The sequence below is a fragment of the Arctopsyche grandis genome, chromosome 7 (assembly GCF_051622035.1).
Source record: "Arctopsyche grandis isolate Sample6627 chromosome 7, ASM5162203v2, whole genome shotgun sequence".
NCBI lineage: Eukaryota > Metazoa > Arthropoda > Insecta > Trichoptera > Hydropsychidae > Arctopsyche > Arctopsyche grandis.
Window position 1 is genome coordinate 6920893 of NC_135361.1, and position 25052 is coordinate 6945944.

Consider the following 25052-nt stretch of genomic DNA (forward strand, 5'->3'; position numbering starts at 1 on the left):
GAATTATGATTTGGTGACGATTTAGTATATACGAAGAGATCCAACGAAATAAATTTCCTCGGATTCCGAGGGACCAAAGTTTATTGAGTAAAAGGTTGTGATTGATTTTATCAAAAGCTTTAGAGAAATCCGTATAAACGACGTCTATTTGGATTCGTTTGTCCATATAAGATGTGAGAGTACTAGTGAAATTAAGCAGGTTAGTCTCTACCGATCTCCCCTTAAAAAAACCATGTTGTTCAGGTATAATGTAGTTTTTGAAATTGGAGAAAAGGAAATTATAGATAATTTTTTCAAAGATTTTACTAATGACAGATAGTTTAGATATAGGACGGTAATTCTCAATAAGATTCTTATCACCTTTTTTAAAAATAGGGGTGATGTAAGATAATTTCCAATAGTCAGGAAATTTACCGTTCGACATAGAAAGATTGAAAAGGATTGTTATGGGAAGAGATAATGGGACAGCACATTTAACAAGGAAAAAAGAAGGCAAACCATCACAACCCGCACCAAGATTAACATTGAGAGAGTTGATGTGACTGAGTACAGTAGATAAGTCAAAATGAAAAGTAGATAAGTTACAAGAAGAAGTATCTGTATTAGAGATAGAAAGGTTAATGGTAGAATCACTATTGAAAGTGGAGTCAAAATAGTCAGCAAAAATGGTACAGATTTCAGAACCATGTGAAGCCGACTTATTTCCATAATACATTACGGAAGGATATGAAGAGGAGGTATTTTTTTTTGAATTTATATATGACCAAAATGATTTGGGATTAGTTTTAATATTATTTTGAATAAGAGAAATATAATTTCTAAAGCAGATTAAAGAATATTTTTTAATTCGAGCTCTTAATAGTGAAAAACTTTGATAATCTAAGGGATTTGAATAAATTTTAAATTTTTTATGGAATTTGTTTTTTTCTTTTATTATTTTAATAAGAGACGATGTAAACCAAGGGGGATATTTGGTACGTTTAGATTTAAGAGTAAAAGGGACGTGGCATTCAATAATATTTTGTAAGGTATCGTAAAATTTTTTACAAGCTAAATCAATATTTAAATTGGACAAAAGTGAATTCCAATTGATATCGCTTAAAATTGGAATAATTGTAGCATAGTCAGCTTTTCTAAAGAGGAAAGTTTTATTATAATTATAATTCAAGGGTGAAGATTTGTTGTAAATTATTGAGATGCAAAAGGATAAATGATGAGAATCTTCATGGATTAGCGTAGAGTCAGCACGAGAAATATATAAGGGGAAACTACTAATAGCTAGGTCAAGAATACGATTATTAGTATTTGACAAATAATTGTATTGATAAAGTTTATTATAAGATAAGAATTGAGTAAAGGAAAGGGAAGAAAAATTAATACAATTGGAAGGAAATAGATGCAGATTTGAGTCGTATTTTGTCCAATCAATAGTGGGAAGATTGTAATCACCGAGTAAAATTAATCGATCCTCTGGATAATTGGTTATTAGATCAGATACTTTATTTAAATGGGTAACTAATAGAGTTTGGTGAGAATTACCAGGAGGAATATAGACAGTACAGATATTTAGTTTAAAAAATTTAGTGGTAATAGTAATCCAAAGGTCTTCTGTGGAAGTTAACCAATTATTTTGAATGACAGAGGGTAGATTATTTTTCACAGCTATGATTACACCACCACCAAATATTTGGTTATGAAGAGAATAATCTCTGTCACGTCGAAACACCTGATATCTGGCATCAAAAAACTCACTATTATTGAATGAGTCATTTAGCCAAGTTTCTGATAGACAGATAATATCATAATTATTAACTAATACATTTTGAAGAAAAGAGTCAGATTTAGTTCGGAGACCTCTGACATTTTGATAATAAATGACAAGACGATTAGAAGACATTGTAAAAAAGGAAGTAGATAGAGCACGTAGTGATATAAATATAAATATCCATATGCATAAATGAAAATAGATATATGCATATAAACATACACATAACTGCATACACAGATAAAGATATGGAATTATTAAGCAAACCATCCTTGGTGATACCAGTTGAAATACAAAGGTATACATGGACACAAATATAAAAATGAACTCGTACCTTTTTTAGTTTATGAGTAAAATATATGTAAATAGCATAGTTATATAGTAATAATAAAAATAATAAATTATATAGCCATACGTACATAATTGTTTGCACATACATTATAATATGTGATGCAGACCAGTAGACAATAAATGCATAGATAATTATTAGGTTATTAAAATTTAATATTGCACTTAGTCATTTGATTTTGCAAAGATCTGATTCTTTTGAGATTTGTATGATATTGGAGCTCGCACTTTTTCTAATCATGATCTTGCAATCTTTAACCCACAAGTAGGCGTAGTTATATTCAGTTTTCAATTGGCGTGCTCGCTTCAATAATAATTTATTCGTTGGTGTAAGGTGATCCGTGACGTATAGGGTGGTGGGCGGGCCTGGAATATTGATGTCGTTGGTGGTGATGCCGCGGCGGGCGCGCACGGCCGCCATCAGCAGCTCCTTACGACGGCGCTGAGTGAACCGTACGACCACTGATGACGTGCGCACACTCACATCGCTGTTGCCCTCTCGCTGTTGCTGTTGCTGTTGCTGTGAACCTGCAACGCCCTGGGACGGGTACGGCCGCACACGGTGTATGGTGTCAATATCTGTGTCGCACAATTTGTGACCCACGACAGCACATAAGTCATATAATATAGACACTAGATTTTCACCCTTTTTCATAGGTATGCCGGATATTTCTACATTGTTTTTTCTAGAGAATTGATCTTGCAGATTGTTTTCTTGTTTCAGTTCAACAATAGTATTTTGCGCCTCAATTAAACCTTTATTTACATCAGAAAAGCAGGAAATTTTCTTTTCAGCAGTGGTTAGTCTCCCATCAAATTCATCAGACTTAGCCTCTATTGTGAATAATTTATTGTTTATGTCTGTGATTACAGATTTTATGTTTTCAAACTCATTTTTCATGGTATTAAAGTCTGCTCGAAAGCATTTAATTTCATTAAGTATATCAAATAAAGATGGCTGAGGACTGATGACTGAATCTTGAGAACTGAGCATTAGTGATGAGGACTGAGACGGCGGAAGGGGGTTAGGATGGATACGGCAAGAAACGCATCGCCATTTTTCCTTATTCTTTGACGTCATTTTTTTGTATTTTGTTTCCGAAATCCCCACACAATCATGGTGGAAAGGTTCTTCACAAAGCTCGCACAGCACATAATTAGTCAACAACACAACACTTTTGCATTTATAGCAAATCATTGTTAAGTATTATTAGTTATTAGCGTCACAATTTATAATTTAAATAAGAGAATATTCTCAAAATTTCGCACAAAAATATGTATGAAATAAATAGTTTTTTGTTTAACAATGTTGCATTATGCTGTAATATTGTAAATATGCTCTGGGTTCGAGAGTTAATATATAATTTCAGAAATCAGTTTGATCACGTTCGTTGCCAAACGAATATTATTTGAAGAAACAAAAGAACTTTTTTTTTTTTTTTTTTTTTTCTTCTTTTTTTTTTTTTATTTTTCAAGTGAAAATTATCTTTAAAATATAACCTTAGAAATCAGTTTAACCACTGTATTTAATCACAATTGCAAAAATTTTAATCAAAAATTAAAGCAACACCAATAACTCTACACAATATGCAAAGCACGACACCATTAACCGACAATATTTACGAAAAAAGCATCCAAATAGCGGACGAGCAAAACAACGAACCAGCTAGTTATTATGCTACCTAGCAACTTATTATATATAATAGGTGCAACTTTTATACGAAGTATAGAAAGTTAATTTATAATATTTCAAATAAGTGTGAGTCATTTTTATCAATAGATTGAAATAATTTTTTATGTCTTCATCATCATCATCATCACCTATAGCCAGTCACCATCTACTGCTGGATGAAGGCCTCTCCAAGACGCTTCCACTCGTCTTTGTTTTCCGCAACTCTCATCCATCTCACCACAAACATATTTTCCTAATTTCGTTTACTCATCTTCTCTGCGGTCCACTTTTTACACGGATCGATACCAATGTGCTCTTTTCAGAAACTATTAAAAATCTATACATATCTTTTGAAGATATCTAAACAGAAATATGATCTCCTTTAGTCATATGATGTGATTTTCTCTAAGCTTCAGTAGAAGGAATGGTTGAGGGCAAGTACTTTATATGCAGTAATAGACTTCTCTAAATGGACTATAATATGAGTTGAAGTATATCTAGCAACTATGTACATACATAGAACAGGTTGCGGTTTGAGGAGAAGATAGTTATCAAGATTAAATTTCAACTATGGACATACACATTCGAAAGAAGAACTACAAGTCTTTATCAACCTCTCCTACAGTATTCTAAAGACATGTCCTAGTCAATTTAAAAATAAGTTTATGGCTATCGTAACGAGACGATTATACACACATGTATTGCTTTCGTAGTATCATATTTTCCATTTACATATATGTATACTAGATATGATCCAAATTATTTTTCTTTTTAAAATTTGCATAAATTTTGTGTATGGAAAAGACTAAATGACTAGAAAGATGACATTTTCATAGAAAAAATTCGGTCTAAGTCGCCGTTGCTGGGGTGCATACGTTTCACGGAGCTCTGACGGGCCGCATGTGGCTTATCAAGGGGGTGGTTTTGTGGGGGTTGGTTTGGTTGGTCTGGGGGTGGACGAGGGGCCGTAAAAGTGCACGCAAGAAATCCGCCCTTCAAGTCTCGAGGCCGCAATCGATATATCGACCAGCCAGTCTCAATGGCCTCACCGGCCTACGTCTACCGGAGAGGCCCCTACACACACCTACTATATACACCCACCCCATGTGTTTGGGGGTGAGAAGGTAGGAGGGGTCCATACGCTACGGCCGAACTATACACGTTTCCGCCAGCGACTCTCAAAGTGTCGAAAAAAAAGCAAAACTTCGATGTGGTCTACTTAGAGCCAATGTGTTGTTATTGGGCAAGATTTAATATGAAGTGTTTCCACTGAATTTGGATATGAATATTCTATATTTATTCTATGATTGGAGGATTTTATTTTTAATAATAACAGAAGTATTGATCATGTTTTATTTTTAGATATTTATATTAATAGATTTGCATATGTATTCTTATATTCCAAAAAGATATTTACTTCGAAACAATTCAATGATCTTTTTTTAAAATATAGTGGTTAAAATTTAAATAGTCAATCCAATGAATTAGTAAATTAAAGCTTTTTAAAATAAACTTGATGATTTTCTTAATATTGATTGGTTTTTATTGGTAATTTTGGTTTATCTTTTGTATTTTATCTTATTTTTTTAACTGTTTATTTTATTTTCCTCTATTTTGAGTTCTATTTATATTTTTTTTGGTTTTCTTTGTTTTTTTTTTTGTTTTTTTGTTTATCGTATATGATATGTATTTGTATTTTTGTATAGCTTTGTGTATTAAAAAAACGGCTATGCAGCATTTCCAAAGTATTTTTAAATAAAAAAATAAAATAAAACGTAAATATAAATTTGAAAGAACTTTTTTTATGAAAATTCGATTGAGATTTTTTTGTTTTAAAATAATTAGTAGTAGTAGTAGTAGTAGTAGTATTAGTAGTAGTATATATTTATTTTATGTATTTAAATAGCTCTACAGAGTGTGATTATTATTATTTTTTTAAATATCAGAAGATGTTCTATAAAAAGTACCCGTTCCAAAAGTATCCCATAATGTTCAAATCTTGGTCGTCTAATTTTCATCGTATTTGTCAATGATATTTACCAAGTAAATAATTATTCTTTGTAATTATGTTTGCTTTAAAAGATATCATTTTTAAATTAAATAAATCATATTAACAATTAGATACAACATAACTTCTTATTGAATACTTGAAATGTCAGATCTGACATATTTGGCCAAAAATCAATATATATCGTGTATTACCTTACAAGAAGCTACACGCCAAATTTGAAATTTATATATACATATGAGAGTTAAAACTATAAATATTTAAATATTAGAGATAACGAGAACCTATAGAGCAAATTTTATAAAATATAGAGTGAATTATAAGCGTTTAAACAATTAAAATCTAAAATGGCCATATCAAGGCGAACAGGTTGGAAGACACGGGACGAACGCTTGTTAAACGTCAAGAAGGTCTACGGGCCCCGTTTTTAAAACGCATTGTATACGATATTTTATCTCCAACGTAATGGCAGACGATACATTAACGTATATTGATGACCAAAATGAGCAATATGGCAAAGTATGAAAACGATCGGATAAGAGATATAAAAAATTACCACTAACACGAGAGCCATATGAAATGCAAAGGAGGTATGTAAAAATACAATGTATTCAAATATGAACATGTATAAAATGAATATCAAAAGCTGACGCAATTCAACGATGGTCGCCGTACAAAATTAGCACCTATGCGGATTCACTCGAGTTTGAGAATCAGCGGCAGACGTCCACGTGGGCACGTGTTGTGTGGCCGGCAGAGCTGTGGGTGGGTGGGTGGGTGGGTGGTTGGGTGGGGGCAGGGTGTCCTGTTTGTTGTTTGGCCGCGGCTGACCGGAGATACATCTATATAGCGGTCGGTTCTCTCTCGTGTGCCTCTCTTATCAAAATAGACTCGCCTGTTGGGAAAGGTCGTGTGCAAACAGCCTTATCGACACTAACGCTACTACGTCACGCACACGCAACAACACACACACACACATACCTTTTATACACGTGTACGTACCGAATTACGTTCTGTGTAATTCACTATGGATATTTTGACGTAGGTCATAGACTCTCGGGGCTTTTTTGTGTGTGACGTGCTATATCGGCTCAAAGTCGACAGGTGAGCTTGTGTGTATTTACGTTCTGAACGGTTGTATCAGATCCGGGATGATCGTTTGGGAAAACAATTAAAATTTTGTATATACATACATAATTATACGAGACAGACAGACAGACAACAGACATTAAATTTTATATGCACACATATGTATGTATGTATGTATGTACATATTCGGTCTCCGTGACGAGACAGAATGTTAAATGACAGAAAACGCAAATATCGGAAGGCAAAGATCGAAAATCGAAAGATCTTAAGTCGAAAGATCAAAAAAAAAATGATGCATGGTAAAAGGTACATACTCACGTACATACTCACTTAATTTGCGCGAGCAGGATACAACAGGAACAAGAGGAACAGGCTTTTCCTCCCGTATTAATGTGCGCGCGCAGAATACGGGAGGAAAAGCATGTTCCTCTTGTTTCTATTGTATCCTGCTCGCGCAAATTAAGTGAGTATGTACCGTTTACCAGGCACAATTTTTTTTTGATCTCTCGACTTAAAATCTTTCGATTTTCGATCTTTGCCTTCCGATATTTGGATTTTCTGTCATTGTATATTGTATATTTATTGTAAATTGATGAGAAAAGTGCATGGGTTTGGCTGTTGAATAGGTCTTCCTTGTATAATTTAAAATTATATAAATAAATACAGTCTGATAGGCAGATCTGTTTTATTTTTATACAAAACTATGAAATTTTGTTGGAATAAAAATAATCCATATTTCCATGAAGAATCTAACCTATCAACGACTGATTTTATTTGCATATACATATATATGTATGTATGTACTATATTTTTGATGAAATATTCAATTATATTAATAACGTTGAAAATACAAATGGAAAGTGAAAACTTCGTACTGATTTGGTTCAGTCCAGAGTGAATATGATATTGCAATTCAATTAAATTGTCTTTTAGGTGATAATCAAAAAAATATATATACTTAATAATTTATCTATGTATTTACATAGTTGTAGTTTTTATCAACTCATAAAAAGTTTCAAATTTGTTACATATTTATAATTAGATTATATAAATTTGATTCTTAAAAATGTTAAATGAGAAAATAAACGAGGTCTGATCTGAGACGACAAACGCATGCTACATATGTATGAATTTAATTCATATAAGCTAAATATCATAATAGAATGATAATCAAATGCTGAATTTATGCAAATATTTGTATAATTATTTATTTTATTAGTAAATAAAAATATACATATTTGTATTTATGTATGTATAAAAATAGATTTTCATAAAATGAATATTTTTATATAATACATTTTACTTTTTTGTTTTATATAAGAAAAGTCGTCACAAATTCGCCTTTGGCAAAATGGGGGGGAAGGGGGGTTTTGAAGGGGACGATAAAGGTATGGGGACGAGGTGATGGCAACCTCAGATTACTCAGCTTGATTAAAGAATTAGAGACGTCAGATTACACTGTTAACCTTTCAGCGCTTCAGATCTATACACGACAGAGTAATTAAGTAATCCGACACCCCCCGAGCGGTGGAATGTAATTAAAGAAGTTTCGCCCAAGGATAAAATAAATTAGAAAAGTTTTTGCATGAGTGTGTACCGGGCGCTTTATTTGCGCGCGCATAAGTAGACCGCAGAGGGCAACGGAATCGACCGAATTAATTTAATTTCAAGCGAGAAATCGAATGAATTAAAGTGCGTTATCGGCGCTCTCTAATAAAGACCGAGCCAAATGAGCTTCCGGTTCAATTTCAGCCAGTGAAAACCGTTGGAACATATCCAATTTCATAAGAGCAATTTCACAATGGACGATGTCGCCCAAGAGGTGAGCTAATATCGCGCACTGTGCCATCTGATACAATACATATGTATGTATGTATCTATCTTGGGTATGTGCTGTGCTATGTACATATGTATATTTTTACGTATTATGTACAGTTACATCTATTGGGAAGGATTGCTAAACGTGTACGGGGCGATCTTATTAATAAATTAATTAGTAATGCCAAACAATGTTACGTGGCACAATGGTACTTCGCCATGTTAGACAACTTCGTGTCAGCGAATCGTTATCAATATATTATGACGCAGATTGGCAACCAGTGGTATCTTTTGATTAAATGTGTGCTAAATTTCATTATGAAAATATTCATTTTAATTAAATACTAAATAAAAAAATGTAGGTTTAGATATATGTATGTATATGTAACTTTATCGATTGAAATCTCTGATATCTATATTGAATTTTATTTCTATATAGAATTTTGCATTTGTTAATATTGACAGCTTTACATAAATATTCTTGAATATTTCACGAGCAAAACCTATAGTCAATTATAGAAATTGTTTTCGTTATTTTTACCATCTCCATTCAAATTTATATTAGAAAATTCAAGTGGAAAAGTTAAGATTATTTACTATTTTTGTTTTATTTATATTTCAACTTAAGTTATGCAACTAATGTAGCTAATACATATATAATAAGCATTTACTCTCGAAATTGTATATTAAATTAAATTATACAATTAATTTCATTTAAGTTTGCATTCAAAAGATTGAATTTATATTTAGCATCAACCTTTAGCAGATAAAATAGTAAGAAAAAAGACAAAACGTTAACGTTTTTTAAGTATATTATTGAATTTAACACACTTTGTGTTCATATAAGTTTAAAATTTTTGATTGATTCAATTTCTAAAAATATTATTCGTCAAATTTGATGGATAGTATTTTACTTTATCCACATATGTACATATAAGAAGTATCGATAGACGTTTTATGTTCATGACAAAATTTGAAATCTAGATATTGACTTAAATTTAATAAAAATCGTAATCTTTTCCGGCATATTTTATATTTCAAATAAAGATAGATAACAAGAAAGTTCCCTATGACATTAATGTATTATCAAAATAGCTACTGGAACAATTCATAAATTTATATGTTATATTTAGGTATATGCAAATTTAAATTTATAGTCAGATTAATAATAGTACGTAGCTATATATGTCTGATTTAATTGAAAAAAAAAATGGAAATTTAAGGAAAAGTAGAAATATGAATGTACATATGAGGTGTAGGCAGGGAGAATATTTTCATATGATTTTCGAAATCCATAGTTTCAATTTTTTACTTTGAAAATAACAAACACGAAAATTGCACGGCAAGCCGTTTGCACATTTGCTAGGTCACGTTTCGCAAGAAAACAGTTGACGATCGCTATCTCCAGTCGTCGAGTGGGCTTACTTGGTACATAATGAGACACTATCATAGAACAATGGGCGACACTGACAAAACATGTGTTGCCAGACGCCTCGGATATCCAATAAAATAATTTCACTCGCTATTATTGTCCACGGCTCGCATCCGACCAACAAACACAACCACAATTAAATTATCGAATCAACGTGAGAAAAAATTTAAATTTAAAGTGCACCAAACGACACAAAGCCACGCTCCGGGATCGTTCTCATTTATTACAGATAGCATCTGAAATAAAAAAGCTCACCTGAAGAATGGATGTTTGTTGAGCGAGTGACTGAAAAAAATTACCCATTATCTTGGCACGAGCTCGACGATTATTACTCCCGAGGCCCATTCAGGATTAAAAAGCGCTTTTATTTGTGTATGTATGTATTCAGTGTGTTTTTAGAGAGCTCTCAGAGTACTATTATACAATGCATTAATTGTTTTCCCTAGGAATGTCTCGGCGGAAAGAATCTCATTGTTGGACAGTGGGTGGATGCATCCCACAACAATGCCACGGTTTACTCGAATGAATGCCATTCTTCACTCGGAGATGACTTGGATGTCCCTCTTTTAAATTTTTATGTATACGTCAGTGCACGGGTACTCTTAATAGGTCATACGAAGAATGTACTATGAAAGTATACGAGTGTGTGTTATGTTTATACAACTGTCGATGTTGCGTGTACATATGTATATAAAAAAAAGAGGCGAATCAATTCGATATGCTAATCAATGATTTAGTTCTTATATAGTATTCTTGGAATTGTTTAAGGCGTTTAAATACTGATTTAATTTTATTTGACGCAACTCCCACTTGCGGTGAATCACGCTTAAAAACCAACAGTGAGTTCATCTTTGTGTGGACAAATTGAATAAGGAAATTAAAGTGTATTGAATGACTAATTGTAAGAATTTAAGTGTATTGTTTGATTTCGTTTTTTTTTATGAAAAAAAAAATACGGATTAGGTTGTCTTCAAATTAAAATTTACGCATACATTTGTATACAAAAAATATAGTATGTAAAATAATTATTGTTGAAAATTTAGAGGTAATTTTTTTTTTTAGGAATTGAATTAATCTTTTAAGGAATTTGCAAAAAAATATATCATTAGACATATTGTGTTTGAGAAAAAAAATGATTGGATACATGAAAAAAATTAAATGTTTCAACTAAAACACAAGTTACTTCTAATTTTTTTTAATACATATTATTATTTGGCACAGATTTTAAATAAAAGTTATTTGACTCATACATATTTTGATTTTTACTTTAAAAGACATGTCACTTAAGTTTCGTTTTCAAATCAATGAATTTCTTTTTGTCACAAAACTACATAAATTGAGAAAAAAAATCTTACTAAGTTTATATCTGAAGTAAATTTTGTTTTAAAAATGAGAAAAACAACACAGTATATTTTCTTTATAATCAAGAAACTCTTTTTATTTCAATTTCAGTAAAGAAAATATGTTAATATATACTTTTACAGTATGTAATATGAAAAAAGATCAATTGAATGCAAATTAATTAAATATAATGAATGTTGCATTAATTCCAGTGCATTCAAAAAAGTATGGAACGCTTTATGGTTGGCATATCAAGGATAGATCGAAAACGGAATATGCGAGTAAAAACTATGACAAAAGTGGTTGCTATAATGGAGAGAGTGAAGAGATTGAAACGACAATAGGTGCGTCACGTAGTTATAACTTATAAGAACGAAATGGACGGAAGAAGTGCTCGAATAGTACCCGAAAGAATTTAAAAGGTCACAAGGAAAGTTGCAAAAGAGATGGATAAATAAAATCAGAAAAAAATGTGAGAGATGAGATGGATGAAAATTGCCCAAATCAGAAATGTTTTATTTTATTTATTTCAATCGAACATGTACATTCGACTTTACAGATCGCTCCAAAGCAACGAGTGTACTATTACAGAAACAATACGATCAATAAAATATTTTCTTATCAGAATTTGCCAATTTTTCTGATTTTCATTGAAACGATTCCTGTAAAATTGGCGTTTCCTTCCCAATTTTCTGTTGCGAACCTTTAGTTATTGTTATATCTTAGGTTTCGCCATATTGCTCACCATAGATGTCTCTATGGTTGTTTATCGAATATAAAATTCGTATTGTTACATAAAAGCTATTCATCATTATTTATCGTATTAATACGATATTTGTAATATATGACGATATATGTCAGATATTGTTTAGATTTACATGTATCTATGTAATAATTATGTGGACCAGGAAGGCACATTTGGGGTTTACCTGTTGAGCCTTCCTGGTATATTTGTATATATGTATGTAAAAATATGTATGTAAAAAATAAAATAAATAAATACACCAAAATCTGGCCAGCAGCTACTAGTGAGAATCGAACCGTGGACACTCTACTCGAAAGTATAATATGCAAACACTAGTCCACGCTGCTGGTTAGCATAGTGAATGGTGAATGGCTGTAGATGATAAATATAATCGTAATCTATTTAAAATTTTATGTTTTTCAAATTTTAATTAATCCAAGCACTTCTGGTATGATTATGTAGTATATGGAGGAGTATACTGAGAATTTTTTTCGATCGCCGAAGAATTGATTATCCTCCGATTTTATTGGCAATATCGAACGCACGGCTTCTCAAACAATGGGACACACAAGGATCGGCCAGCCAGGGGGGTAAATTTGGTCCTCGTCGTCCGATCACTTTTGTCTATACACATCGCGGTGGCCATTGTCCAATCGGGGGGCGGGGAGGGGAAGGTGTACGGGGACATTAGCCATTGTTCTGTCCGGGTTTTATGGGGACTTCCAGAACAATATCGATAGCCATCGAGGAGACACTGGATTTATTATCAAGTGTGACTTTTATTGTTGACGATGATTGCTACTGGACGAGGCTAATAGCTTTTCTCTGGCGAATGGCTCTATGTAGGTCCCTTTTCAAAAGACCTGCCGACAATTAGCAAACGGCGAATAAAAAATCTGACGTCATCGACATGATACCATCAAAGTACACCCATTATATAAATAGTGAATTAAAAACGATACCAGTTTTATCTACCTACAGTATACTAACAACTTGAAAACATTGAGTATCTTTGAATGTATCAAATAATAAAAACCTTCAGGTATAAACACAGATTACCTAAACACAATCTGCTTTAGATCGTCGACTTTAGACAGTCTTTAATTAATATTATGTATTAGATAGACATTTATAAGAATTGTAAATAGGTTTTTGAGCCCTTTTTTCTATTATGCTGTACATTAACATTAGAATAATATAATACTATGATTACTAACAAAATTAAACTAAAATTGATTCTATGACAGAATCACTAATAACCATACTAACACACTTGTGAAGAGTCTCTGTGATTACAACAAAATGTCTATACCCTTCAGGTATAAACACAGATTTCCTAAACACAATCTGCTTTAGATCGTCGACTTTATAAAGTCTATAATTAATATTATGTATTAGTTGTATTATAAGCATTTATAAAAATTGTAAATAGGTTTTTGAGCCCTTTTTCCTATTATGCTGTACATTAACATTAGAATAATATAATACTATGATTATTAACAAAATTAAATTAAAATTGTAAAATAGAAAATGATCAGTAAATCAGTAGCTATTAAAATAGATATAAGATGTATTGTGAATATAATTTAGAAATAATAAAAAGCATTTAAAAATCAAAATCAAACCTTTGCTACAGCTCAATATACTCGTACTTACTAAACGTTTAATAGAATATGTTCATATACATACGAGTTTTACATACTTTTTATTCAGAGCCCATTTACATAACAGTCGAAAAGACCTATGTATCTAAAATATGGCCACGTTCCTAAACGAATGCAAAGCGCATTCGCGGGATGATGACACTTGGCGCACGTCGCATGCGTTTTGCATATGCACTTGCATTTTTGTCCACGAGCTATTTTTTATTTCCTATTCACGCCCGTCATTCAAATTTGCTTACAGATTATGCAAAAGGATCAAATTTGAACGGACGTGTGCCGCATCCGCTATTTTGCGTACGCGCTCGTATAATTTTTCGCCTAATATACATTTGTATGAAAATATTAGATAGCGGGTATAGTAATTCAAATGAAAAAAAAAACCCGTCATTGAATAGAGGATGTTTTAAATAATGTAAATACGTCTGTGTAGGGTTAGTACGACGTGTGATGATAAGCGCTATTTTATCAATATGTAGCGCAATCATTTTGAAATGCAACCTCAATGAAAAATGTCATAGCGCAATATATTAAAAATAAGATGGAAACGGCTTTATATGGATATATTTTGCTGCCATTGAAAATAATTTAAATCAATGATATTTATAATACAATTAATATAATTCTAAGTAAAAATCGATTTATTATGCAATTAAGTAATGAAAAAAACAAGTCAAATTTGACTCATATTCAATATTTATTATTTTTAAATATTATTAATTTTAATATCAAGCTTATTTAATTGAAATCATACAAACATACATACACACATACGTTATAAGATGTGATAATTTAATTTAATTACAAATCATTTAAAAAAAATACACATATGTATGTACATACATTCATATAAAATATTTAATTAATAGATTATTATTTTTCAATTAGGAATATTATTAGTTATCAACTTAGGACTGTCAAATTTGGTATACTATCTTATGATAACCTAGCTTAGACTGTGGACTCGCTTCAGGAAAGCACGCAATCGAAAAGCGCCCGGGAAACGCTTGGCAAGTGTGTTTGTATATAAAATTCCAGTTTCCAACAAAAAAGTATAAAACTTGTAATATTTTCTCACTGTACTCAAATTTAGATCGAATACATGTTTTATAAGTCATCTAAAGGTTATTACTTCAATTTCAACCGCTTGAGTAGTGTCTGGTGAAGTCCGGAAATGCCCAATTTAATATTAGTATGAATAATATTATGATTCTTGGAGTTTTATTCATTATACATATAGTTGATATACATAAGTAGATGAATTAAACATTCTTATATTGAAAGATCGAAAGAGATATCATAAATGATATGCAAATGTGAAAATTGCTTGTCATACTTTTGAGTATAGGTTTGGCATATAAAAGGTTAAATATGTATATTACATATTCAATTGCAACTCGTGCCACGGCTCGTGCTATTTGTAACAAAATCCTCACGAATTTGAGATATGCAAAATTTCGTGTGCGCATTAGAAAAATATGCACTCGAGCGTTGAGTTGCATATTTAGTCGAAATGTCAGTATGCAAAGTAAGTAAATAGGTGGGCTAACCCTTTCGTACCCTGTCCTCCTCTTCGTATGCAAAGCGACATAGTGCGTGCCCACAAAACCCACAAAAGGCCATTGATTGGCGCTAATGTCGCCATTTGTAAAAAAAAGAGGACTTTCATCATGACCACACAATCATTGCTAGTATATTTGTAAAAATTCAACGGTTTTTTTTGTATATTAATCGAACTCTTGCCGTAGTATGCTAAGCATCTTATCTGCATAATAAAAAAATGAAGGGGAAGTGGTCTTTCAAGCGATCTTCCCTAGCAGTGTGTCAAACGAACCGTATTTTTTTATGTAAATTTTCACACAACTAATTCAGAGCGCGAGATGATCCATATATTTGGGGGACAGCGTTTTTAATGTATGCAAAAAAATGCAATCATCTTACCCGTGTTGTCCCTTGACGAGGGTACCTAAGGTGTGATAAGCGTTTTATAACCGTCAAATATGAAACTTCCACCACCTCGGGTCGTGTGAATAAAAAAATGAACGAAACCTTTGTGTGCGAAAAATATCAACGTATGGTCTTTTCGATGACGCAAGCGAAAGCTCTCGACGATGTTTTAATCTGGAGTGTAGTATAAATTAAGCTCCTTAAGTACTAGATGTAATGAGAGTACATTTATATAAAGCTGCGGTGAATTGGGTCAAGAGAATGCGAATTAGAAGACGGAAAGAAATATAAATTTTTACAGGTGCTTAAGCACCTGCCTTATTCTGAAATTTTAGTATGAAATATCAGTATGAAAAATTATTTAAACGATCAAAATCAGCATATACACATGAAAATTACAATATTTCACTACTATATACATATGTATATGTTTATAAAACGTATCTACAGTTTTAAATAATTTCAAATCCGTAGTTCTCATGTGAAATTTTAGCGTGGCGACATACATGTTAATATCAGTTGTCCTTTGAAAATGTTCCGAAAACGGTCCTTAAAAATAAATCTATTTTTCCTAGCTTCCTTTAATATTCCACTCTTTTACTTTTCGTGGGTTTCTGATAGTAGCAAAATCATCTAGTGGCTGCTCTTAAGAACCTATGCTCTTAGCTGTATAAATGTAGATAATTTTTATTCTATTTTGGAATGAGCTACACATCACCCAGACCCATTTCCATTGAGCTATTTTTTTTTAAATTGTGCAAATATACATATATTATATACCGATTTTCAAAGACAATATTACAACATTTTAGCTAAACACCCTCTAAGTATTTTAATCGTAAGCGAGAGTCAATAGAAACTGTATACGTAGGTATGTATATTATATAAATGGTATCTGTTTACTAAAGCAATGAATCAGTATTCAATACTTGCATTATAAAAGTTTGTATATTGTATTTATTATACAAATAAAATATACATTATTAGTATATTTTATACAATTTTCCAAAATGTGTTGATTACGACTTCCATTAAAAGGTAAGAATATATATTGACATAAAAAGTAAAGCATTATAACAGTCGATAAATGGAATTCATGAGCCAGAAATAATCACTGACTGCATACATTCCATTCAGCATTGATTTAATCATAAAGTTACATTCAGTCCATCGACTCAATTATACCACGAAATCAATAATAGAAATACAACAGCAAAATAATAACATTTCACCGTTACAATATTAAATATTCAAAGCGATTTAGAGCTGTGCATAGTTAAGCATTGAAAGAAACCATAGGAGAGATCGCAACGAACGATCGCAAATTCATACACATATTCGCATTGTGTTGCGCCACGTCGATAATGAAACATCGAATTTGCAATATTATAATGTTGAGTCGCATAATTTGAATACATTTTCGATTGATGAGTGAGAGAGAGAGTGTGTGTGACACCCCAAACGAACAAAAGGCGAACGGATCGATTCTTCGTCGCCACTTGTCCGAAAATGTAATTCAATATTGCGTTCCCTCGGGAGCGTTTAACGAACTTTTTTGGCTGTGGAACCGTTAACGACTACAGACCCCTTGAATGGCTCGATGGAAAAATGTCAATTATTAATTTATTCGTGGGTGTAAACTCGCCCTTAGCGCATGTACATACATATGCAGGTACTGGCGCACCATGCGCGGCGAAATCGCAAATTGCACGTAACGTTTTGTTTTCGGAAATGCACAAAATAATATGCAAAACATATCGCTTGCAAAAGTTGTTGTTCTTATTTGCATAAAATCGAAAGAGCTGGGAAAAAATACGGCAAGGCTTAAATAAAAATCGTAGATTTGGAACGAGACGCGCACGCGACACTTTGAAAGTTTTGCTACGTAGCACTTGTCTACTTGTGTATTAGAATTAGAATAGTATATTTATTATTAAAAAATTGATCATATAGTTTACACTACACACTATATGAGCCATTATATTATTATATTTGTGGGGGAAGTCCAATTTTCAGTTCCAAAAACACTATTTCTTTTTGACACAAATTGTTATCAATTATTTTAATTCGATATGGTTGAAATCTCGAAAAAGAAGAATGAACGTATTACAGGCCACCAGTATTTTTTTTTTAATATTGTTAAACGCATATTTAATGTTTTGCGAAATATTTCTCGAAATGAAGAAAAGTACTTATGCCATTTTCAAATATAATGGCTCATATATAAAAGTAAAACTTCAGCTAAATGCAATGAAATTCTCCACGATAAATTATTACTATTTTTGTTATCATTATTTATTATTTAATATTATTATTATTTATTACAATGAGCAATAAAAAATACCGGAGCGAAAACTAATCAATATTTACTAAATTTGACCCACTTAATTCGAATACGACAACGATTTTTTTGGGAAATACGAGCGTTTAAAAATATGCACAGATTTTCTGCTTTTGCAGTCTTTAACTCAAAATATAGTATTGCTGTGCCGTAAAGTAAGTATTTGAATCAATTTTTAGATGTTTATGCTACTTACTGTGATTTTTTATTTCTTTAAAATACTTAATAATTAATAATCTAGCGAATTTCAAAAGCCAAACATACTTATTTTTACACATTTTTGTAAAAACTGCTCATTTTTAACACATCTCATAAACTGGAGGAGAAAATAACAAAAATCATTATCATATTCGAATTCAGTGTGTTGGATTGAGTAAAGATTGAATAGCCTCCGCTCCGGTAAGTAAAAAATGTAATTTTTTTGGTTGTGTTATTATCGCTTAGTGTTCGATTAATATATGAAAGCAATAAGTAACAAAGTTTTGGATATACAATGTAATATGAAGCTTATGACTAGACTTATGCTAGGGATTGGGGCTATTGAAAATAACAATAGACCATTGCATAAATGTTCAAAACAAGACAGCAAAAGGCTAGTAAAAACATGATTTTTCTTGAAGAAATTTACAATAGCCTAAGTCTAATCCGACGTGAATCAAAATTCAGAAAGGTTCTGAGCAATGTTCATAAACATTATGTATATTATAAACGGCCTTCTGGCATTTAAAGTATAAACAGACCATTATATCTTAAAAACCTAAAATTACCAATTTCAAATGCCGTTCAACTTACATATCCTAATCTTTAAGTTATCTAAGTCTCTTTATACACTATATTGAAATTAAAATTGAAACACTTTATCTACGTATCTCTCAAATACTATTGCATATTACGAACAATCATTTTAACATGCTGACGTAATGCATTATACAAAAAAAATCTGATTTTTTTAGCATTTTTTACAGTTAAATTCTAGGAAGTCAGAGTGGATGCATAGTGTTTACTTCTAATGCTTAGAGTATATACTATTATATATATGTACTCTAAGCTTTAGTAAACTAAAATAAAATTAACAATATTATTCGTAGCTTTTGAATGTATTTTGAACATCAAAGTCACGACAAAGCTCGCATTATGCTCAAATACAAACATACAGAAGGGAGGGCGTCAAAACCTCAAATAAGAAGAAGCAGTGTTGCCAGGTCGTCGGTGTTACAAACAATTGTTATCCGGCGCTCATTAGCTGCTCGTGGGGGCAACCGAATTAGGGGTTGGGTAGTAGCACCCCCAAGTACCCCAAAAGTACCCCTAAAACCCCACGGAGCGGGGGTGGTCGCTTGATGAGTCACATTTTTTTCATCGCCACCTCACCCACATACACAGGGGTGGCTCATTTTGCCTACCCCGAAATGGCACATCTGAGTCCTGATTTCCCACCGAGTTGCAATTCTCATACGTAAATGACGCAATATTGCGCGCGCGGTACTTGGCGTCTGCGATAATTAGACTCCGATCACACTCAAACACATGGCTTTATTTTTTTAATAATTCCGTTCGATTTCTGCGATACCAAAGGTTACACTATCGGGTCCTGATGTTGTTTTTAGGCCCCACTTTAAGCGGTAGGGTGGTTCAAATTGTGCGCAGACGCTTAGGGCGCACGCACGCACACTAATTAGTAGTTTCCAGAAAGAAGATATTTGCTAAGACAGTGCTTGGTGGGGCTCATCCCCATTCAACTCCCCTTTTCACCTCCTTTACTACCCCATCCCCTGCTCATCGCTGCCACCACGTTTAATCCAATCACAGGCAACGATGTTTGTTAATAGCGAGTGCGTCGACGTGGACGTTGGCTCTCGACAGTCGACCGTTTCATTTTGTTATGTATAATAAGGTATTCGATAGCATCGTTCTTAATAGTTCTATAGTGTTGTAATATCGTGTGTTTAGCTTTGCTCTAAGAACTTTGTATTGTCAGGAGGTCAGCCGTAAAACAAGATACACTTTGATGAAAGCTTTAGTAGAAACCGTTTTATTTACTGACCATATGACTGAACGATCACTTTATAATATAACTTAAATTTTATGCGTTCACTGAATTTGATTCAATGGTTGAACATATTTATGTATTACATGTAAAATAAAGCCGCGCTTCATGACGTTTACAACAGCTTAAGATAACCAAATTTGGTAACTACATTTATTAAGATACCCAAACGTTAATGGGTTTCAGAAGGGCTTGGAGCCCCGGATCAAAGGGCTTCCATACAAAAACACCTGGTGAGTGTTTTTGCTATGTAAAGCTACAATTTTAAACTTGGAATGACCAAATTTGGTATACTATCATCCAAAACTCTGTCTTATACTCTAGATGGATTTTGGAAAGGCTCTATTTTCAACTTTCATTTGCCTGTAACATATAATAATATATAAATACAGTACATAGGTATATTTGAATAAGCATAACAATAATAATTAATAAATTAAATTAAATTAATATAATATTGACTATTAATACAATATTATAAAAACATTTTATTTTAATTGCAAATTGATTTATTTATTCCGAAAATATTAATGCTAAAAATCATTACCAATGTATGTAATGTAACTTTTGAATATTAAACAAAAGTATTAACAGAGCACTTTATAAGAATCCTTAACATAAAAAAATATTTTTTAAATTACCAACCAACGGTTACATTTTAAATTGATCACCTTTGAAATTTTAACGCACATTTAAATTGATCACTGCCTACTCGATTCTGGCCGCACACTTGCATTTCCTTCGACTTCTTTTCGCCAAAGTGCAGATGTTTGGGGGCGCACGTCGACGCATGTTCATTAATATAGCCACCCCCTTCACTACCCCCTCTTCCAGTAATTATGTGTGTAGAAAGAAGTGTATCAGCGGGAATAAAATCAATATGTGCGCTCAAGGGGGGAGAGGTTGGCCGCCGCTTAATGTGTGTTTGTCTGTAAGCCAAGACACATTAGACCACGAAACGAAACCAAAGTGCAACAGACCAAAGGCCTAAGACAATTGTTCAAAGCAAACCAACCCTTCCTCGGCGAGAAATAGGACAAAATTACATAAATTCACCAATGATAGCATCCAAAAGCAATTTTTACATTTACTTCTGATTTTTTTTAATACATACATTTTTAATACATAATACATATTCTTAATACATTAGATTATAAAGAAGTTCTGAAAATTATTATTTAATTTATATTTTGTACTTTTTTGTATTTTTTTTATATTTTTTTATATTTTTGTACTTTAGTTATAAATAATGGATTTTTGGGAGGTGTGATTTACTTTAGCAAAAGATAGAAGTTGAAGAAGAAACTTCAATAGCTAAATATATGATACCTGATATTCAATGATGATAACATTTTAGATTAAATTTTGATTACATTGCTTCATATTCAATTAGTTTTCGTCAAATTTAAGGCTCCAATTCCATTATTAATTCATGTTTAAAATAAGTCATTTTATAAGCAAGTGACAGTATAGTAATTTTAAATTTAAATGTTCTAAAATAAAGCGTTTCTAAATCACGAATAATCAAAGGGAACTATCACACTCGGGAATGCATCATGTTTATGCTTTTGCATCGACAATATTGATTGAAAATCAATACTTACCGTCCGTTACAAAATATTTAATACCTCTACATATACATATGTACACATACATACATAATAAACACACCCCGTATCTTTTCCTACCCTTCGTAATTAGACAAATCTACCATCGACGGTGCATATACACAATCTCACACGCACACCAATAAAACGGAATTAGGTAGATAGATGCATTAATAATACAGATAGTCGTGTCTAATCTATCAATCGATATAAAAATTAAATTACGTATTAACATATCTTCTCGTTTTGATCTAAAATATTTAAAAAAAAGTGTTGGTTTTGTCACACATACACGTATCATGCGAACCGAATGAGGGAAACTACTCGCTATTAAAAATGGGGACACCCCTCGAAAGTAGCACATTTCATTGATTCCCCCTCATTTATTTGGACGAACGTTTACACTCACATGTACGAATGTGAACTGGATGTTATTTGTAAAAATCATATTAATAATACGATCGATAGTATGTATTTCGGTAGAGGATAGTTTGACGAAGTTTGCTCTTGCGATGTGAGTTAGTTTGGAAAGGGTGTCGAATATAATGCAATATGCGACGTAGCTGTCGGAATTATGAGAATTCGAAATGTAACGTAAGAATTAATTATTTTTTATTAAGTATTCTGATAAAATAATGAAAGAAAAATTTATATTTTAAAATTTTAGAGTTCATTTTAATATAATAAAATGTCTAAATCCAGAATTAACGAACGTTAAGCTACTACTCATTGTGATTTTCTTTGCAAACATTCACACATACATATTAAATGTGAAATGCTACAACTATCTCAATGAAATTTGATAGTTAAATTGAATTTTTAAAGAAAATTTTATACTGAACGTCGTATCAATTTTAAGAATATTTAAAGCGTATTTGTCACAATAGTATCACACATTAAAATTTAGCGAAAAGCTTTTGTAAAGTTGTCTTTGAGATAATATTGCATTTTCAAGTCTTCGCTATATTAAATTATTTAAAAAAATCTAAATATTGTAATCTACATTAGTTCAAAATCTTTGAAAGCTTAATACTGCTATATTAATTGATTAAAAGCCATCTTTTTATAAAACTTCTTCTATTTTTATGAAAAGTTTTTGAAGAATCCAAGACTCCAATTAACTCTTTGAGTGCTGACGTCTTTTCTATTGAAAACCCGCCACGCTGAAAATTTCGCCAATATTTCCAACTAGAATTATTTAGAAATCCAATAGAAAGCAGGTATAAAAATCGTAGCTAATCCAAACAAAGCCTAGATCACTCCCCGAGGATTACAATTTTTGTAAAGGTGTGTTTAGACTCTCTAATATATCATGCAACAATATAAAATAAACAAAAGAAATCTATTAATGGATGTATTTTTCCAAAACTAGTTCTATCTTATTCATTGTTGTTAAAATGTAATGCTCACAATCTAAATACTAAGCTACAATCTAAAATACTCAGCAGCTAGGGATTTCCTTCGGGTAATTCTGCTATGGTTATAAATTCAGAAATTCCGGTGTAAACGAGCCTTTATAAACGTTGACAAATGAATGACATGGATTACACGACCTACGTTCAATGCATTTTTTTTCAATGCTACATTTAAAGGCTTAGTAGGTAGTATTCTTGTTTACTTTGTACATGATCAATATACCAAGTCAGCATTCAAATGGTTAAGAATTTCAAAATATGTCCAAATGTAAGTGAGAATCTATAGTGTGAGACCAATTAAATTTTCCATAGATTTTTGAATGTTTAATATTCCAATTCGTATTCCAAGTCGAGCGCATATCCAATAAGATCAAACTCACAACGCACAGCACGCCAGGACAAAAGTGAACAAATTCCATTTATAACCAGCCCCAAACGTCACCTAATTAACATATCCCCTTAACCGATTGTTTCACGTTCATTCAAAGTTGAAACCGACTTAATTGCCCATGGTCGATGTTGTCATAGCAACCGGTCAAAAGTTAACGTTAACAATACACACACCAACAATGCAAGAGCGTGCTGGGTAATTACACCCTTCCGGGGGGGTGGCAGGCACGGGGCTAAAATCTGATTCTTCGAAAGCCAGCTGATCCGAATACATTTCCAATGCTAGAATATAATTTTCCAATAAGAATTTACCTCCGAATCGTTGTTGAATGCACATGCCCCGCTCATCAGTCGTATTGGTATTGTGTGCTGGTTTTTCTTTCTTCAATGTGTCATCTGATGGTGGTGGTGTCGAAAAGCTTGAATGAATCACTCGCGTAGGTCACAACAGTACAACTAACATATGATCAGTTTATATTTTTTTTTGGATTTTTACACTCGCGAACATTCAACGATCTCTTTCAGTCACAATGTGTACGTCACTTCCCGGATCTGTATCAAAAAATACAAATAAAATCATTAGAAATTTGCATAACAAAATATTGCATAGTACAATCAAAAGTATTGTGATGTATAAATAAGATATGAATATGAAGGTTTTCAATGGAATCTAACTAGATTACACTCTCAGTTACGGTGACCGGAAAAATGAGGAACTCGAGACATCCAAACTTTCAAAGGTGCTCAAGAATAACTATTGCAATATAATTTCTCAAAATATTTGCATTTTATCCGAAGGTGCTAATAACCTTTTTTGTGGAATTCTATGGCGTAAGTTTTTTGTGAGCGCCTTTGAAAATTAGGACTTCATGAAACTGCGCTACTATTCAGTGCAATTTAGTGCATCTTTCCGGGAAACCTCAGTTACATAATACATATATCTATATCTTATTTATTCAATGTCACAATTGCAAGTTATATTAGTACGTTTACAAGTTTGAAGTTTGATTTTAGACTTCTTTTTGATTAAAGATATGCCTATAAATAATTAAAAAAATTAGTGGATTTTGTCGTATTTTTTTTTACTTAAAAACGTACATGCATAGTATCATATTAATAGATGAAGTTTTTTTAATTGAATTTCAATGAAATTTGATTAGGATTGTAAAAAGCTCTCATACAAATTTTACGTTTTAAATGTATACTTTTAGTAAAATACAATATAAAAAATTAAATAAGAATATTTTATTGTATTATTGCACGATTTAAAACATTGTATTGATGAAAAATTTAATTATACTATAGCATTATAATTTAAAATATGTATGTATATTATATAGTAAAAGAAAATTCATTTGAAATTGATTTGAAACATGTTACACCACTGATTTTTTTTTATTACCTATTCCAAACTTATCATTTCATT

General features: G+C 31.9%; 1 protein-coding gene across 1 annotated transcript in view; it reads right to left on the minus strand.

The window, feature by feature from the left end:
• The window catches only part of zfh2 (Zn finger homeodomain 2), a 165826-nt gene extending 141648 nt beyond the window's left edge, over window positions 1–24178 (minus strand). Inside the window, exon 1 of the mRNA XM_077434324.1 lies at window positions 23939–24178. The gene's annotated coding sequence lies outside the window, so the exon portion shown is untranslated. The remainder of the gene's footprint in view (window positions 1–23938) is intronic.
• Between the last annotated feature and the right edge of the window lie 874 nt (window positions 24179–25052).